The following is an 18,951-nucleotide window of genomic DNA, read 5'->3' on the forward strand; positions in this document are numbered from 1 at the left end:
GGATGTGCTGTGGGACTGACCCTCTTTTGCACAAGGTGCGGGGGCGCTGAATACAAGTCCATTTAACTCTGCATCTGAAACTTAGGTTTCTCTTCTTCTTTTTTCCCTCATTGTTTTCATGTGTTTTTTCTTGTTATTTTAGTGCTCAGTTGTGTCTGACTCTTTACGACCCCATGGACTGTAGCCCACCAGGCTCCTCTGCCCTTGGGATTTCCCAAGCAAGAATACTGGAGTGGGCTGCCGTTTCCCTTCTCCAGGGGATCTTCTTCACTCATGGATGGAACTCGGGTCTCCTCCTGCATTGCAGGCCTGTTCTTTACCGTCTGAGCCAGCAGGGAAGCCCACCTGTTACCGTCCATAATTGTAATTGAATTTTAAAGCCTTAGGAATCCTCCTAGCTCCAAAGAGGTGTAGGCCTCTCAGCTGGGACCTCAGGTATCCCTGCAGTGACTCCTTTTGTGAAATGATACTGCTTTGGGAATATTCTCATGTCTCTCTGTGGATTCCGCAGTGAAGGCTACCTCTTGGCTACAGAAGGAGCTACCGGACAGGTCACTCTGCAGCCAACTGGGGGGTATCCTCAGTGGATGCTGACCCCCTTCCCCAGGGAGCTGGTGTAGCCATGGCAGTGCCTCCAGTCACTTCTGGGACCCGTGCCCCTGGTAGTTCACTGGATAGGGTAGAATCGTCCCTTTCATTTTAATCTGGTTGGTTTTTGGTTCCCTTCTCGGTTCAGGGGTCTGTCTGAAAGTCATGCCTCAGGGAATTGGAAGGCAGCACTGATGGTGGCCAGTCTGTACAGGTTTTCAAAGTGGAGCTTGTCAGGTCTCTGAGCCAGCGGGGATGACTAATGGTGCTTCTTCCTCCCAGCTGGAAAGGTCCCAAAGTGCTCTCCCATATTCATAAAAAAGATGGCGTGAGGCTCAGGGTCTTCAAATTAAAGGTCAGTACTGCTCAGCTTTATCTCAAATAACTGTCACTTGCGTTCTCCCTCACTCCTTTATGTCTCTCTGTTTTTCCCCGCGGGGTGTCTGGAGCCGGGAGGACAAATGGGTCCAAGGATTTCTGTGTGGTGTTTGTGCTGGTGAAGCAGTTTGAGGATCCTGGTTTGTCCTCCTTTGAAGGGAGCTCTCTTGAGGGGAGAGCGTGGTCTCAGACAAGCATGTTTTAACTCTGAGTGAACTTCCGTAAGAAAACACATTCAAACATCCATCTAGATTTTTTTAAAAAAATATTTATTTGGTTGCATCAGGTCTTAGTTGGAGCTCATGGACCCAGTAGTTGCATAGGCTTAGTTGCTCCGTGGCATGTGGGATCTTAGTTCCCCGACTAGGGATCAAACCCATGTCTCTTGCATTGCAAGGCGAATTCTCAACCTGTAAACCACCAGGGAAGTCCCCGTCTAGATTTTTTTTTTTCTTCCTAAAGCCCCTCCCACTGACCGTGACATTCATCCTGGAACAGTAGTGGTGAAAAGGAAAATAGCCAACAGTGAGTTCCACGCCTCTGCCCCTGGGGGAGAAAACCATCTCGAGGGGCTGTGTCCTGGGCCTTGTTCCTGCTTGACTGCCCTTCAGGGACCGCACTGGTCCACCTGTTTCTCCTGGCTGGGGCGGGTGTTGTGTATTTTGGCTTTAGGAATCGCTTATCAAAGCCCGTTCTGCTTTTATTATCTTTGTGAGGCAGAAACATGTTCTTGTGTTGGTTTGTTTTAAAGTACTGCATTCTCTCTGAAAAGTTCTGTGAATGTGTATCTCTGACTGTGTGTGTGTGTATCTGTATGTCTTCACGTGAACGTCATCTCACCATTCCTGGAGACCTCAGTTGCCTGCCTGTCAGGTAAACTGCTCTAAATGCCACCGTGCTTCGTACCAGCTGAGTCCCCTGGGAGATCACGAGGCCTCAAGTGTTGTGCACTGTGAAATGGGCTGCAGATGCTTCCCTGCAGGAAGCAGAAACTATAACAGGATAAATGGGGAAAGCAGGGAAGCTGTGACTGCCTCCCTTCTGCCTGCACATCAGTGTTTCTCTCTGATGCTGACATACTGCAACTCGCTGGATGGCAGGTAGTTTGATAAATGTTTCTCCTTTGACTTTGGGGAGAGGTGGTGAGGTCAGCACACAGCCTGAACTTCCTGGAGTGTCATTCTCCTGACCTCGGCACCCCTCAGCCTTCCATGCAGACACAGACACACCCTCAGGCGAGCAGCTTACTGGCACGAGATACAGAATCCAGTGCCTTTCCTTTTCCCATGTAAAGGTTCAGAGATCTGTTTGAGCAAAAGCAAAAGGTCCAAGGATGCCAGCCACAGGGGATGGAGCGTCTGATTCCTAACCAGCTGGCTGTAGGTGCCCAGGAGGTGCACCCGGGAGGGGTGTCAGCTGTGAAATTGTCCAGGTAGAATGTTGTTTTTAGAATCAGGCTTCAAATGATAGTAAAACGCAGAGGCCCACGGGGTGGGCCGAGTCTGGTGAGTTTTCTGGTTGGTTTCAACCCCTGCTGTTGAGTGTCTTTTCGGGAGCCATGTTTCACTGGCTCTCCTGCCTTCAGAAGTCCGCTGTGATGCAGGAGTGAGATTTCTCCATGGTTTCATCACTGAGGACAGTACCTTGCCTTGAGGCTGTTCGTCTGACAGTTCTTTGTTCCTGTCCGCCGCCTGGATGGGCCTAGAGGTTGCTGGGCTGCATGCAGGCGGATCTCCATGGGTCTGTGTGTTTCACCTACATTCTGAGGGTGTGGCCGTGTTACTTGGGGCCCTGGAAATAAGCCCTGTTTGTCCAAGGGGTCACATGAGGAAAGCTGTTCTCTGAGTGCATTCACACGGCCTCCCAGAATGTGGGCAGTTCAGTGCTCCTCCCTCTTGGCCCTAAAGCCCTAGAGGAGGAAGGTTAGTCCTATACTCGCTACAGGATAAATGGGGGGGAAGTGGACCCCTCCCTGCCCCCGAGGGTGGGGGTGCAAGCGAAAGCCTTGCTTATGAAACTGCTTAACTGCTCCCTGGCCCATGTGCTGAGGGGTGGTGCTGCCACTTAACCCTCTGGAAAGCCCAGACCGATCCCCTGATGCAGAAATTTCATCCAGAACCTCCAGACCCACTCAGGTGACCTGAATTAGCTTTTTAAAAGGGCACAGCTAGGGTTTCGTACACCAGGGCTTTAGCAGCACAACCAAAAGGCTCATCAGCTTTGAGCTCTGCTGCTGACCATGGTTATCTTGCTGCCACTAATAGAAACGAAAAAGTTCACTTGCCAAAGTGACTGTCCCAGGAGTTCAGCTTCCCTCTGGGCTTCCGTGGTCGGAGGAAAACGGTCGCTGCCTCCCTGTTCATTTCTTGCCGACATCCAGTGGTGGCGGGACTGCTGGGGGGAGGCCGGTCGAGAAGGGGGTGAAAGAGAACCGCTGAGCAGCGGTTGTGCAGGATGTGTCTGGAAAGGCCCCTGGCTTTAGAAAGGGGGTGGCAGTCACTGAAGCATGTCAAGCCTCCAGAGGCCCTGAGGCTTCCAAACAAAAAAAGGGAGCTTTTTGCTGATTGTACACACACAACACACACGTCTTCCTCTCCTCCGTCCATCTCCCCTGCTGGTTTGTGAATCTCCCAGTCGGACATTTTTAACATGGGAGCTCTTCTTCCTGGCTCCAGTTGGCAGGATGCTCACAACGCAGCTGCAGAGAATTTGCGTCTCCTTTTCACAGCATCTCACATTGGAAAGCAGTTGTGGGACTAGAAAACAAAATAAAAACTAGAGGGGTTTTCAGAAGTGGAAGCCAAGTTTAATTAAAGTCAAGGAGGTTGGGGCTCTGCAACTCTTTTGTTAAGTCTCTCCAAGTCAGACCTGTGCCCCAGGCAGGCAAGGTGGAAAGTGCCCAGTGGCTGCTCCCAGTTGGGAAGTGGAACGCCTTTGTCTGATCCTTGCTTGGGGAACCTCGGAGAGCAGAGTTTATCAGAAGATGTGTGACCCGTCACCTCTTGGCGGCCCCTTTGATAGGTGCTTGCCTCCTCCTTGGAGGAAGAAGACCTTTCAGGGGCTTCTGTCTGCTCACACTGCCTGAGCCTCCTGCTTCACTTCCAAACCTGGACCAAGCCTCTGGGCTGTAAAACTTGTAAAGATTAAGAGTTACTGACGTGGTAACTTCCTTCTCACACTGGCTCTTTAATCCTTTAGTGTACTTTGGGGTTACCCCTCAGCATTTTCTTGGGTGATGGGTCTCGTACTTCTCGGAGGTTTTGCACATAGTCATTGACCAATGCATTTTCGAGGAGCCCTTCCCTGTTGTCTGCAGTGGTGACTGTAGACAGGGTGGAGCCCAGGCAGGTCCAGAAGTGAGCTGTGGTCAGCTCACCACCTGGATTGTCAACAGGAAGGAAACTGAGAATCTGTCTCACAGATTGAAGAGGCACATCTAGTATTTGGTAACAGGGCTTTAATTTGAGTTTTGCCCGGAGACTGTTGTACTGTATTTCTGAGTAGTTACCTAGAAACTGTGTAATTGTGTGCTTTATTTTTTTAAAGGTTTTTTTTTGTGTGTGTGATGTGGATCAATTTTTAAAGTCTTTATTGAATTTATTACAATAGTGCTTTTTTGTTTGTTTGTTTTGGGCTACAAGTCATGTGGGATCTTAGCTGTCTGACCAGGGATCTAACCTGCACCCTCTGCATTGGAAGGCATAGTCTTATTAATTACTAGACCACCAGGGTGTTTTTATTTTTAAAATTTTTATTGAAAATAATTTTTTGAAGATAAGGAGTTGGCACAGGCTAGCTCTGTCAGTAGAGCATGATGAGACTATTAAAGACACAAGGAATTGTATCTTAAAGACACAAGGAATTACATACAAAAGGAACATACTCGTGTTTTTCTGTAGATTCTAGCACTTCTTTTCCAGCTGAGGAAATGATATACTCAGGATCTTTCTTGAGTATTTTCGTGTACTTGATCCTAACCATTTATTAGGTATTCTGACAGTCTTCTCTCGTTTTGTTGGTGTAGAATTGTTGCCTGCAAGGCTGATGTGTCCTGGGGCCTGGAACTTGGAACTGTACTTTTGGGCTTGACAGTGACTGTTGTAGAGGTGTTGGGCTCTGGTTTGGGGTTTTGCTTTGCCTGGAAAAGCTGAGAAGTTGTCATGTATGGTGGGAACATTGTGACTTCTGGTCTTCCTAGACATTTGTAGCTCGACTTCCCTTTCACTTTATTCAGCTTTAATTCTGCAAGTATTTATTATCTACTTTGTGTTATTTGTCCAGTTGTGTCTTTTATTCCCTAGTGGTGGAGAAGGATGTGGGAGGGAATCCAGGATTGAGACCACGTAACGTTCTAGCCACCTCATGTGAAGAGCTGACTCATTGGAAAAGACTGATGCCGGGAGGGATTGGGGGCAGGAGGAGAAGGGGACGACCGAGGATGAGATGGCTGGATGGCATCACCGACTCGATAGACGTGAGTGAGTCTGAGTGAACTCCGGGAGTTGGTGATGGACAGGGAGGCCTGGCGTGCTGCGATTCATGGGGTCGCAGAGTCGGACGCGACTGAGCAACTGAACTGAAGGTTCCAGGAGGTTTTTGGCCACTTCACGCCCATTACACAGGGATCTAGTTAAAAGGCAGTTCCTCACCAGTGGGTCTGTGGTGGGCTGGAGATGCTGCCTGGCTGGCAGGCTCTCAGCGGATGGCCCTCGCGAAGGTCTGATTTTGCAGGTGGTTTGTGCAGTGGTTCTCTTTTTTGCCCCCGTGTTTCTGACTCAACCAGAGCAGCTGGGGAGTTCTCATAAGATTTCCTCTACCAAAGAAAAGTTGGAAAACTCACCTTAGGGGGCGCAACAGGGACTGAAGACCATGGTAGTCATTCTGCCCCAATCAAAAGATGTTTTCAAACAGTGATGGGATTGTAAAGCCTCATCATCATTTCATCAAACAGCCTCTTTTGGCCCAGTGTCCTATACGCTCTCCTTTCTGAGGCCCGTTCTTTAATTTTCGTCCTGGAAGGAAGCCTGGTGTTTCCTTACAGGCAGCTAGTTCTAATGCACTGTCTCTGTCATGTCATGCCTTTCCCTAAACTCTGTCATGTCTCGTTTGGTAAACACAGAGCAGGCTCAGGGATTTCTGTGTAGGGCCCTTGCAGTTTTGCTGGGTTCTGTCCAGAGTTCATCCTGAAAGCTTACATATATATATATATTTTTTTCTTTTCTTTTTTAAAGAGAAGTTTTCTATTGGAAGGTACCATGGATTCGTACCTACTTAGATGTTGACTATAGCGCTGTTTCATCCATTCACACCTTACCGCCCTGTGAAGTGGCTGTTCTCCCCCAAACTGCAGTTGAGGGAGGAAGCAAGGCAGAGGAAAGGGCCAGGGCTGGCCTCCTCGATGCCCAGGGGAGATTTGAATCTTGCTCTGGTTTCACTTGGAAGGCTGTGCTTGTCTTCATCCAGGTGGGCAGTGCTGCCTGGGTGTTAAGCAGCCCTGGGTTTCAGTTCTGACTCTTGTCATTTATGTAATCTGTCTGTGTCTCAGTTTTTTAAAACTGTAAAATGGGAGTCATAAATAGTGTAGTATATATGTCATGTAATTTTGAATGTCTGGCTCAGATATACATTTTATTTATTTATTTTTTACTCAAATATAATTCCTACTGCTTCCCTAGTAGCTCAGCAATAAAGAATCCGTCCGCAGTGCAGGAGATGCAGTTTGATTCCCGGTCTGGGAAGATCCCCTGGAGAAGGAAATGGCAACCCACTCCAGTGTTGTTGCCTGGGAAATCCCATGGACAGAGAAACCTGGTGGGCTACAGTCCATGGGGTCACAGAGGAGTCAGACAAGACTGAGCAACTAAACAACAACAGATTATTACTACCACACTGTCCCTGGATTTAGAAGCCCAGCTCCCTGTGGTTCTGTAGAAAGCGTTCTCTCAAGTGTTAAAAACAGAATTTTAATGATTCTTAAAGTGATTTTTTCCCCCTCAGGATAAAAGATATGATACTAGATTATCACTATATTACATATTGTTAAGTGTATGAAGCAATATCTAGTAAGTGGCTATTTACAGAGAAGGATGATTCAGAGTTGCTTACTAAATTTTATGGGTCTTCATTCTTTATTGTACTTGATCCGTTTTGGTGGGTGGTTGGGGATGGATTCCTTCTGCTTGGAAACATTGCAGCCTCCTCGTATTATTTAATTGTATTTCCTGGTCTCTACCACACTCATGTTCAAAAATCATTTTGACTTTAAAAAATGCTTTTAATTTGCTAATATTGAATACACATAGTGGGTTCTCTGTAAATTAATTATGTGTGCTGAATTGAATAGCAAAAGGATTAAAGCTTTTAAAAAGGGATGTGTTTATAATCCTTTCTTCTACTATTTTCCGTCCCCCACCCCCTGCCCCCGGGTCTCCCCTGGGACACAGCTCTTATTTAGAAAAGTAAGGAAGTGATTTTTCAAATAATGGTTGTGTTCTTTAAAAAATTGTTTTTAAGGACTTTTTATTTGAAGCATGATTCTTTTTTTTTTTTAAGGAAATAATGTAAATTAGTAGGACCCTGGTTTTGAATTTCTGAAGATCAACTTCATTCTTATGGAGCTACTCACCGAAGAACTTACTATTGTTTTTTGTATCTCCTTCAGAATAGTCTTATCTTTTCCCTTTCCTATCTTTAAAAAATATTTTTAGACATGAAATATATTTCTTGTATTTTATGAGTGTTTAAAGGGATGTCCTTAAGCTCTTCTGCATATTTCTTTAAAGGTGAATGAAGAAACTATTTTTTTTTTTTTTTTTTGGTTTGTCAAGTAGAGAATGTTGTGATTCTGTGTTCACAGAAAAGCTAAAGGTTTCTATGTATTATCTAGTAGTTTGTTCTGAAGAAATGTGTGGAGAAAGGGCGATTCAGCAGTGAGTTGGGGTCTGAGATCCAAATTAATTTGCCTTCATTCAGATAATTTAACACAGCCTAGTAACTGATTGTTCCAGAGTCGTTTATTAATGCAGAGCTCAGGATGGGAGAGGGGGAGTTTTAGAACTTGCATCTTTATGTGTGAAGGGGTGATTAGTAGACCAGAGCCAGCAATTCAACTCTTGATTCTGGATTTTTTTTCTCTTCTTGGTGATCCTTGGCATCTTTAGAGATTTTAGAGGTTTCCACGCCTCCTTTTTTTTTTTTTTCCTTTCCTCCCCATTCCTTAATCTCGCAAGTGGGACCCTGAAAAAGCTATTGACAATCTGATGGTCTAAAGCTCCACCTGCAGTTAGAAGCTGGTTGCCCTTCTGGAATGTTCTTCCCACAGGAGGCTGCTGGTCCTAGTCTCTGGGCCAGAGGAGGTTTTGGATAGGCCTTTGATTTATGGTCTCCGGAGAGGCCACCAGACTGCAGGAACCTGTCAGACTTCCCAGTTTGTGTAATAGGGTTAAAAGTGGGTTTTGCGGGGTTACCTGGATCTCTGTGACTTGGGGTCAAGGAAGTATGCAGAGAGCAGGAAGAGCTGTTGAGTCTGCCTTACGGAGATGAGTCTGGGCGAGGGTTCAAGAACGGGATGCCAGGTGCAAGGGCTAGCACAGACGGAGCCCTTGGGGTCAGAGGCAGAGACGAGAACAAGCTGGAAAACTCTCCTGACCTCGAAAGAGCTTCTGGAGACAGGCCTTTGGATCCTTGGCGTTCTTTCAGAAGGTCTAGTGCGCAGCTGAATGGGAAAGTGTCCTCCATCCCCAGCTTCTTCATGAGATGCTGATTGATACCAGTTAATTCAGAATCACTTGTAATTGGAAGCAGCTGCTGTTTCCCAGCTGACTAGGTGTTTGAGTCAGATGCTTTGAATTAGCTGGACTTGGATTATTCATATTTTAATTAAAGTCCATTTTACCCACCTCCTCCACCCCCACCCCGTCTCTTGTCTCTCCAATGGCCAGGCTTTTACAGTAACACACTTGAAATTACAAGTGCACCCCAGTAGAAAGGTATAATGTAAGTTCAAGGACTTGCAGTCGATTATGGTCTCGTATTAAGCAGTGAATTCAGCTGCACTGCACTTCCCTTTTTCTCGCCCACTTACCTTGCTTCTCTGGTGGGGAGATTCCATTCCGGTTAGGAAAGTGGAGACTTTTGTCTCTTCCCCTCCTCTTGGAACACTGACACGTTAGCTTAATTGCTTGTGTCACTGCCATGGGGAAGGTCCTGCATGAAATGGGGCGAGCAGTTTTCTGGTATTTCTTGTCCAATGGGGTTTGCAAATCAAGCCATGAATAGTGGGGCTTTGGGCAGTGGGGATATTTTCTTTAAAGGAGAAAAGTTAATGAGTACAGTGGTGAGGCTGTTTAGTGCTTCTGTGTAGATACAAAATGTTCAACAAGCAGCTTGTAGGGGGCTAAAAACCCACTGCCTTAATTTTGAGACAAAAAAAGAAACATTGGATTTCTCTTAGCATTAATGCTGATGAGAAAGAGGCAGGAGAGGAGGAGGTGGATGGATTTTGTCTTCATTTCTGTTTCGGTGACTTAATGTTTGACTTGATAAATGTCCTAGTTAATTTAATTTTGTGTCAGTCCCTCGCCCTCCGCCTTGAATGTCCAATTTTAGCTGACTTGCAGAAAAACAGAACAATGCAGACCCATTCGATTTTGCATACCTCTTAAAATGCTTAGGCATTCTGTGTGGTCAGGGACCTTTAAAAGGGCATAAGAGATGCGATCACTGTCCAGAAGGAGTCCAAAAGTGTCCCTGGAGACAGAAAGCATACATTTGTTGATACCTTTAGGGAGCTGTGTAAATCTGTGTGTCCCATTGGACTTGGCGAGCTCATATACATATGAGCGCTAGGAGAGCTGGAGGAGGAGGACTGCTAGCTAGGGTGGGCTGGCTCTTCGGAGGTAGAAGGTCGTCCCTAGAACAATGAAAGGGTCCTTCCATTCCCGTCCTTGTAGAGGTGGCCTGAGGATGTCCGCCTAGTTGACAGCCCATTGACTAGAGGCCCCACACCTGCCATCATTTTCCTCTGTGCCTGCCCTGCGCTGGGGCAGAGATCTTGGGCCCTGTGACATGAACAAGGGGTTCTGTTGGCCTGTGTGCACGGTCAGGGACGGGAACAGACGTGCTGGGCTGTCCCTCTCAGGGGGAGTCTTTGTGTTCCATCCATGTCACCTGGCATCTCTGGTGGCTGAGTAACATGAAGTTGCTCTGCTAATTTCTTGGTTATAGGCTTGACACAATTTGACTGTTTTTTGGACTTTCCCCCAACTTAAAAGGCCATCAGCAGGCAAGCCCTAGGTATACTTTTAAGGAAGAGGGAACACATTTGACAAAGCAAAAGTTTTAGAACCATGTATTTCATTAGAAAACCACACTCCCTTCAAATGTCCGTAAGTAAGAGGTCTTTGTGGAATTCTGTTCACGGTAGAAAGCACTACACTTTGAACTGCCTGGCCTGCTAAACAACAGATTTAAGTATTAAAGAATATAAACAGTATATATTCTCACATATCTGTGAAGCACAGTTTAACCTTTTATTTTTATTACCACTCTTTGCTTTTGAGAGAAGTGTGAAGCTGTGTGGGATATAGGCAGAGCTAGAGTTGAGCCCATTTCTCTCCATTGTGCATATTTTTGATAATGAGATGATATTTCTGTACCCCAAGATGTCTAGGCATAGAGATTTGACCCATTTCTCTCCTGGGTAAAGGTCTTAAGGGTGTCAGCCAGCCCCTTTCAGGGTACTCAGATGAAAAGAGGAACCACTACTTCAACTGAAATCTCTAATCAAGGTCCAGCAGGCCTCATTTTGCATTTTAAGGTATCTGCTGAACACAATAACTTAATAAGGTAAGCATCACACATATCTATTTCATGAAGAAAAAGAGGAAGAATGTATATTATATAGCTTACTAATAGATAAACAAGGATTCCATCTAGTTAGAAATGCTTGGGGAAATTTCAGAAGAAAATTGGCAAGAACAATATGGATAAATGGAGAGAGAGCAGAAACCATTTTTGGGAGGGCAGAATACTGTTGGAGCATGCTGCAGAAGGTGCAAGGATAAAATTAACCCCAGCAAGAAGTATGAAAGACCAGTCAGTGTGGCTGGTGATCGGTAATTAAGGGAGGTGCAGTACAGGAGTGGAAGGGTCCACCCCCATGGTCTCATCTGGCAAACCTGCCGGCCTGCTGCAGGAGGGAATTGGTGTGGAGGAGTGGATGGGGCAGAGGTTAACCAGCTATTGTAGAAACTCGCTGCGGAGCCCAGGTTGCTGGGTGCCGGGGACTCCTGGAGTTGGTAGCGGCACCGCAGGCCTAGTCTAGCCCTGGCTGCTGAGTTTTTCATTTTGTGTGAGGTTTTCCCCTGATGGGACTGAACCCACATGGGCAGAGAGGAGGGAGAAGGATTTTTAAGGAAGGGAGGGGAGGAAGAGAAGGGAGGGGGAGGGATTGAATATTTTTTAATGCAAGGAGTAGGAAAGGGAGATTCTCAGACTACAAAGAAAAGTGTTTTCATTCATGTCCAACTCTTTGCGACCCCATGGACTGTAGCTTCTGTCCATGGGATTCTCCAGGAAAGAATACTGGAGTGGGTAGCCATTTCCTTCTCCGGGGGATCTTCCTGACCCAGGGATCGAACCCAAGTCTCTTGCATTGCAGGTGGATTCTTTATCATCTGAACCACCTGAGTATAAAGAAGGCAGTCTAATTAAAGGATAAAAAAAAGAGTTGAGAACTAAGTTTTCAAAATTTGGGGAAGAATTGAATCACCTAGACTTACCCCACTGATGCCCCGAGCAGTATCCCACCCTGCACTAGGGGAGAAGGACACAACTGGGATTAGAACCTAGCCTTTTGGGCACTTATATTTATTAACTTACAAAAAGGTTTTCCTTTGCCTTCTCACAGCAGGGATGCAGCAGGCCTTGTTGGGTGTGTGTGGAGTGGGAGCTAGTGAAGGATGAAGAAAAGGCGAAGTGGCAAGTGTCCAGGCAAAGGAAAGAGAAGCTGTAGGGCTGAGGGCTGTTTTCCCCGAGAAAGTGAAAAACAGTTTACGTTCGGAATGGGACCCAGGGAGGAAATGCTCTGAGACTGGATATTTTTCCCCCAAGAAAGCCTATTTAATTATTATACTCCTGTTGCTGATGGATAGTAAGCTGCTTCCTTTTTTGTTTTTTGCTACTAACTGTGACTGACCCTCATTTTTGTATCCCCTGACTCATATCTATCGGAAGTTCTCTTCCTGCACAGAGCTAGAGTTTCAGTTGTCTGGTCAGAGGGTGTGTGATTTTCAGTGTTAGTAAGAACTAAAATGTTCTCTGAAATGTTTGGTGCACTACACTCCTACCAGCAACATCTGTGTCCTTGCTGAGGTTTGAAATTGTTAGGTGTTTTGTTTTTTAAAGTGTCCTGAATCTGACTTGCCATGTATATGGATTCATAGTTGAAGTCCATGGCACACCAGGCGGAATTCCTATCTCCAGTGGTAGTGTGGGGTCATGAATGTTTCTTTAGCTTCCTTCCTACTTACTTATAAACGCCTCTGTTGACTCCACTTGCATTAAAATTCTGCTGTCACGTCTCTCCTCCCCCAGCACAACTTTCTTGCACTTTATCTGTACTTTCGTGTGTTTGAGGTTGTTGTTCCTTCGCTTAGTTGTGTCTGCCTCTTTGCGACTTCATGGACTGCAGCACACCAGGCTCCCCTGTCCTTCTCTGTCTCCTGGGATTTGCTCAGATTTATGTCCACTGAGTCTAGCTAACCATATCATCCTCTGCAACCCCCTTCTCCTTTTGCCTTCGAAAGGGTGAGATACTGTCTTCTCTAACTTCCCTGTTGCCACAGTCATCTTTCATGGAGAAAAGAGAAAGTTACTTTCCTGCTCAAATCTCCCATAGCTCTCCATTGCTTATGGGGGAAAATCTTAGCTCTCAAGCATCACCTGAAACCCTTTGTTAGAGCAGTGTTAGGCCGGTCTCGCCTGCAGCATACATTCCTGTTCATCTTCTGTGCCTTTTCCCATCAAGGTCATGGTCCTTCACAGCCCTGACTGTATTGACCTGTCACCACTGGTGAGCTTCTGCTCCCTTGAAAGACGGCGGAGCTCCTGCTGTGTGTTGATACTGCTGATGGAGTATCACTAGGTGCCGGGCCCTTGACCTTGTTCTGGGAGAACCTCATGGGCAAAGGGAGTGTTGTTGACAGGCAGATAGTTCTGTGGCGCCTCTTCCGGTGTACTGGCCTCAATGGGTTTTCAGGTCTACTGGCAGGCAATTAGTCAGTGTTCATTGTCATTCGCATTTTTAACCTTATCTCAAGGATCCTCTAGTTAAATCTGATTAAATCTCTTGCCTGGACTTCTCATATTATGAGAGATTTCACAGTAGAGAAGTTGAAGGAACACGTGGTGAACACCAGGACCCTCTTCACCCAGACTGCAAGGTGGGCGTCGCGTGACGGGTGTGTGTATCACTCGGTGTCTGCTTCCCTCCTCTGAACTCTGACTTTGGACAGCTTGAAGGTTGCTCTTGCTTATACATTAAAAAGGACTTTAGTAGTGTAGCACTTTTAGAAGTATTAAAGAAAAAAAACTTCAGTGACTTTGGCTTTTTTCTGCCAAAGTAAATGTTGGCTCTAATTCAGCTGTAGTAATGTAGCTCCTCTCAAATGTGTTCGAGTTAAACTACAGCAGGGCCAAGTTGAGAAATTAGTTTCTCAGTTTTTTTCCTTCCAATTTAGAAAAAAAAATTAGATTTTGGATTCTCTTGTTCCTATAATCTTCTTGGTTCTCCCTTCCTTCTCCGTTAAAAGAAAAAAATCCACAAAGAATCGGTTGTCAGTGGGAGAAATGACGATCCAGATTCCTAGGAGATTCTTGGTGACAGTCTTCAAATATGGTGTTTGAACCTATACTGCAGGTAGACCATTTAGTGCAGTTTCTTCTAAGCCATTGAAGTGGGATATAAAGGGCCAGAACCCTTTGGGTTTTCTTCTTTTTTTTGCCATGCCAAGAGGCTCAGGGATCCTAGTTCCCTGAGCAGGGATTGAACCCAGGCCCACAGTAGTGAGAGTGCAGAGTCCCCACTTTGGACTGCCAGGGAATTCCCAACCCTTTGGTTTTAACTTGTGATCTTTTATTTTCCGCCACTTATGTGTTATCATTAGCTTGGAAATCCAAGTGCTGTGAAGTTACGCCACCAGGTGAGTGATAACTCAGCTTCAGCATGCGTTAGCTGTTACTTGAATGTCTGGTTTGGATGTAGGTTAGAGTTTTAAGTGTGACAGTGTTTGGTTTTTGTAAGTGCAAGAGAGCTGAATATAATCTGCATGTGGGGGCCTTCCCTGGTGGTTCGGTGGTTAAGACTCCAGGCTTCCAACACAGGGGATGTGAGTTTAGTCAGGGTTCTGCACGTGGGAGGTGGCTCCCAGGCACTCTGCGCAGATGACTTGTAGGAAGTGACTGGTCTGCCAGGTGACCTGTCCAAGACATTTTGTGTTTGGCCCAGATTGTCTGTCTTTTCACTCTTTACACTGAATTGTGACTCACGTGGTGACCAAAGGGAAACAATACGAATAGCATCATGGATGCAAAATTCAAGTTAATTTTGAGTTTAAGTTTGATTTCAAGGTCAAATTGAGAAGTGTCGAGCAAAACGCGTCCCTTGTGCATTCCTGCTCAGGGCACTTGCTCTGTGCTCACGCTCGTATACAGGATCACCCGCCCCCCCCCACGCCCTTTTCTTCTTTTTGTTCCGTTTTCAATAGTGGGATTGCGGATCCTGTTGTGTGCTCTAGCCTTTCGTCACATAACTGTGCCTGTCAGCGTCTCCATGTCACGCTCTAACGCTGTGTGCTTCGGACAGGACCTGTGTGCGGTAGTGTATATAGCCACTTGCTTATGATTACCTTCCCAGAAGAGTGCCTGGCATTTAGGAAGCACTCGGTAGACATTTAGGTTGTTAACTCTGTTTTGTTTACTTAAAATCAGATTTCTTTTGGTACATCTTTCACACACGTGGGCATATTGGCATCGATTTGCTAGGGTATGTCCTCAGTTTTTATAGTTGGACGAGATTATTTTTTTCCCCCTTTGGAAAAGGCTTAACTAATTTATATTTTTACCAACAGTGTATAGAGAATCTTTTATTTCCCTTCCTTCTTGCCAATACTTGGTATTATAAAGCTGATTTAGTTTCTGGCTAATGAATTACATATGACTCATCACTGTTGGATTTGCATTTCTTTGTATTGAGCATTCTTCATTGGCCTGCTGAGTGTCCATATTTCTTTTGTTCGTGACCTGCCCACTTTTACATATTTTTTCTTACTGCTTTTTGTCAGAGCTCTTTCTGTTCTTTACTTTTCAGACATACTGTGTGTACTTGTGCCCTTTGCCCTTCAATGGCCTCTTTTCTCGTGCGAGTTTTACACTCCCCTGTAGTCCAGTTCGGCTTTACTTTGCCGGTTTTGCGTCTTGCATAGGAATGCTTTTCTGGCCTCAAGAATATGAAAGCATTCTGTAAGAAATCATCCTCCTTTTATTACCTCCCATCTAGTTAAATACTACCCTCCAATTTTTTAATCTTCTCTGTACTCTCACATCAGCCACTAAAATGGTATGAAACCTCAGTTCTCTGGGATCTTCCAGTAATGACTTTTTCTGACAGCCACATTTTATGGATATGTTGGGGTTTAGCCCTACTTACATATCCATAGGCTTAAAATGCACTTTTTAAAGTGTTGGTACTTAATTATTGTCATGACTCTCATTATCTTGTATTAAATAACATTTTAATGTTCCCATGGAGGTATAGGAAGACAGCTTTGGCCTATGCATCAGTTTCTGTATTCTAAATCCATTTAAATACATGAAAATTATGAGTTTTTTATTTTTATTTTTTAAACAAGAGGACGAAATAGAGGGTAACAGTTATCGTACCATTGTGTTATACACATGCAAGGTAGAAAACTGATAAAACTAGCAGATAAAACTAGGAGTTCTGCCCCTAAATGAAACAGCTTTCTCTGCGGTCAGATTCGCACTGGTAAGAGTTGCTCTGAGAACTGGCTGTGAGTTGCTTGCCTTCATCGGTTGTATGCATTTGCATCCACAAGGTTTCTTTTAAAGAACGGAACTGTTTTAAGAACTTTTTACAACAACTGCTTTATTTAGCCTTGTATTTTCTCCCATATTTTGAGTTTTTCTGATTTCTTTTGACACTTACTACTTACTGTTGGTACAGTGAATGTGTCTTTCAATCTGTTTTCATCATGTTGGTAATTATAATATGGGAAAGCAGTTAACTAGCCTATTGCTGTGTGAAGTAAAGCTAAAAAGTCCTGATTAAGGGACTGGGCCCCTGTGAGAAGTAAAGTGTCATTTTTTTGGTCTGTGAACAAAATGACACCCCATGAAATGGCAGTCCATTCCAGTCTTCTTGCCTAGGAAATTCCATGGACAGAGGAGCCTGAAAGGCTATACAGTCCATGGGGTTGCAAAGAGTCAGATATGACTGATCATGCTTGCACACACACAGTGGTGTGTTTAATTATTATTATTTCAAGTTAGCAAATGTCTATTGATACATAATTTACATCATCAAACACCCATTCCAAGTATACAGTTTCTTGAATTTTGACAGTCAAATTCATATTCCCATGTAACCACTACCCAGTTAAAATAGATTTTCATCACTGTAAGTAGTGCCCTCCTGCCGTTTGTAGTTGTCTTCTCTAAGATAAGCATTGCCTGTTTTAATTTTTTTAAATTGAGGTATAATTGCTTTACAGTGTTGTTAGTTTCTGCTGTACAACAAAGGAATAAACTGTATGTGGATATATCCGTCCCCTTCCCTCTCGAGTCTCCCGCCCTGCACGCCTTGCCTGTTTTACACAGTACAGTCCTTTTCAGATTGACCTGAGTTGCTGCATTCATCAGTAGTTCATTCCCTTTTTTATTGCTGAATAATACTCCATTGTATGGATACACCACAGCTCGTTTCTGTTCTTCCTGATTGATGGACTTTTGAGTTGTTTCCAGTTTTTGGCTGAGAGATGAACATTTCAGTTCAAGACTTGGGTGTACTCAGTAGAATTTCATTTCTCCAGAGTCAGCCAGTCCTTAGGTATGTGATCGGGGTCATAAGTAAGTATGTATTTAGCTTCATAAGAAACCACCACACAGTTCTCCACAACACTTGCACTGCCTTGCCACCCTGCGCAGTCCTGGGGCTCTTGGTCCACTGTCAGTCTTTCTGCTTTCTTTCAGTGGTGAGTAGTGCTATAGTACCTGGCCAGAATCAAGTTCTGTAAGTAACTGTAAGTTTGGTTTCCAGATGAGTTTAAAATCGATTCATATTAGGTTGAGCTTGTCCTAAGTAGCATCTTGGCTAGAGTGTTCATCTTCTTTTCTTAGGTTAGAAATGCTCTTTCATTCATGTTCTTGAAGTTTTGACTCTGTTACCAAACCCCTCTTTTCGATGGGGGAGGCAGAGGAACGGTTATAACTGCTGTTCTCAGGAACTTAAACGCTCTGCTTTATCAGCCTGTATCAGACATGAAGTAGCAGTCAAGCAGGAATTTCTTGCACTGGAGGAGGGAGTACTGACCCTCAGATGAATGGGTGTTGCTGACCTCCTGAGACACCCCAGATCACAGTGGCCTGGGGCAGTGCATTGGATGGGCAGGCAGCCTCCTGGCTCAGGGTTGGGCCGCTGCCTTACTGCACACACGTGTGTATTTTAAAATAATTTTTTAAAAAAACTTTATAAGCAACACAGAAACTAACCATGGAAAGGCAGAAAAGTTAGCCCTAGCTCCACTGCCCCACACAACTGGTATAAATGTTTTGCTGTTTTGTTTTTTTTTTTCCCCCCAACAGCTGTTCTTTCCCTCTGTGAACATGTTTTGGTAATTCTATGGCATATACAATTTTTTCCGCTAGATATCATCATAAGCATTTCCTCATGTGATTCTATATTTTCCATAATAATAATTTTTTTGGTGCCACTTCAGTGCCAACTCTTCTGAATCAACCCCTTCACTTTAGGTTTTCATAATGAGTGAGTCTGAGGTCTTCCCCAGGTTTGCCAGTCCTGTGAGATGAGGCCTTTTGTGTTTGTTCTTTCTTCCATAATAACAGTTTAATGGGAAGGCAACTATTGAATGTACATATAGCTGCAATTTTCCAAATTTTTTTACTATTTTAGGATATATGACGAACTACACAATTACTAGGTCAATGGAAATGGACATCTTAAAAATATATCTCTTGTGTTTTGCCAAATGACTTCCCAGAAATGTGATACTGCTGCTCCCCAGCAATTGTTGCTCCAAACAGCACCACAGAGCCCCTTGGAATACTTATATTAACACTGTGAAATCCAGAGTCACTTGGAAGTTAGGCTGTAATGTTAACTCAAGGTAGGACATCATTTTAGGAATACTTTCATGTGCAAGTATCAACAGTAATCTGGTGAATGCATTCAGGACCATTATTTGTGACCAAGCCTTGAAAATAGTTTGTGTTTGAAAGCTGTGTATCCCTAAAACAGTCTAAGAAACTGGTTAAAAGGAGGTTACCTAGCTACTTCTAGGCTTACTGGTTTTTTTATTTCTACTGCCCAAATGCTCAGAATTTTGAAATAGTTGAAAGTACAGAGCCATGCCTTTCCCTTCCTAGGCCTGAAGTGTGTTTAATGCTTTTGAACCTGCCCTAGTTCATTCACTTGGGGTCCCTGGACTAGAGTGTCATTAACCTTTGTGATTGCTGATCTGTATTTGGGTTTAGGTCACTTGCCTTTTTTCCTCTACAGGTATTGCAGTGATCGGTAGTAATGGAGGACGCGCGCGCGCGCGCGCGTGTGTGTGTGTGTGTGTGTGTGTCTGTGTGTGTCTGTGTGTGTCTGTGTCTGTGTGTGTGTCTGTGTGTGTGTGTCTGTGTGTCTGTGTCTGTGTGTGTGTGTCTGTGTCTGTGTGTGTGTGT

General features: G+C 44.7%; 1 protein-coding gene across 3 annotated transcripts in view; it reads left to right on the plus strand.

Annotated features, from left to right (window-relative positions):
* JARID2 (jumonji and AT-rich interaction domain containing 2) overlaps window positions 1-18,951 on the plus strand; it is a 230,436-nt gene that overhangs the window by 18,897 nt on the left and 192,588 nt on the right. The gene's annotated exons all lie outside the window — the stretch shown is intronic.

This window comes from Oryx dammah, unplaced genomic scaffold (genome assembly GCF_014754425.2).
Source record: "Oryx dammah isolate SB20612 unplaced genomic scaffold, SCBI_Odam_1.1 HiC_scaffold_11, whole genome shotgun sequence".
Taxonomy (NCBI): Eukaryota; Metazoa; Chordata; class Mammalia; order Artiodactyla; family Bovidae; genus Oryx; species Oryx dammah.